This window comes from Egretta garzetta, unplaced genomic scaffold (assembly GCF_000687185.1).
Source record: "Egretta garzetta isolate BGI_Z169 unplaced genomic scaffold, ASM68718v1 scaffold534, whole genome shotgun sequence".
In the NCBI taxonomy this organism is placed as follows: domain Eukaryota; kingdom Metazoa; phylum Chordata; class Aves; order Pelecaniformes; family Ardeidae; genus Egretta; species Egretta garzetta.
The window spans coordinates 443,675-444,404 of NW_009259534.1; positions in this window are offsets into that span (position 1 = coordinate 443,675).

A 730-nucleotide genomic window follows, 5' to 3' on the forward strand; every position below is an offset into this window, starting at 1 on the left:
CCTCACTGCAGTCAGGCTGATCCTCTTCATCAGCAGCTGAATGGTTTGATGAAAGGCTCACAACAAAAACCACGTGCGGGGTTTATATATGCCCAGACAAGGGTTCCTTGCTGCAAGAGGTTAACGTTACACACCTAGAGACGTGGCTCATTGCCCAGGGCAGGCACTGGCTAGGCTGCAATTAGAGAAAGCAGCCGCAGCCCTGGTCTGTGGTCCCAGAGAAGCTGCCCAAGAATAAACAGGGTTAGATAGTTGTCAGCTGCACTACTCAGTCAACGCCTCCTCACAAGCTGCCACCTGCCCCCCAGTTAATTCACTAATTTAAAGCCCTGCTACCTGTGTGCATTTTACAGGTTTGTTATGCCTTGGTGTAAGCAGCTGGAAGACCAAAACTTTGTCAGTGGAGGCACATGAGATTTGGTGGAAACCCTGCTACCCAGTGGAACAGGGATTAGCTGGGAGGCAGATGTGATTTATTTGTGGCTGCCTCAGCTTCAGGAACTGTGATTCCTATCACCCAGCAGCGCTATGAAGGGCTGTGAAGTTTATCTGTTGTTGGAAGCTACCCTCATCTGCGAGCCCTGTGTAGCAAGACTTGTGATACTTGCCAGTTTTAGTCCCAGACCCGATGCCTCGGAGCTGAAGACATTAGAAAGATTCAGAAGGAAAAGGGAGTTTTAAGGTAAGTAAAGCCAGTTTCGAAGGGAAAGGCGAGGAGAATGGCTAAATG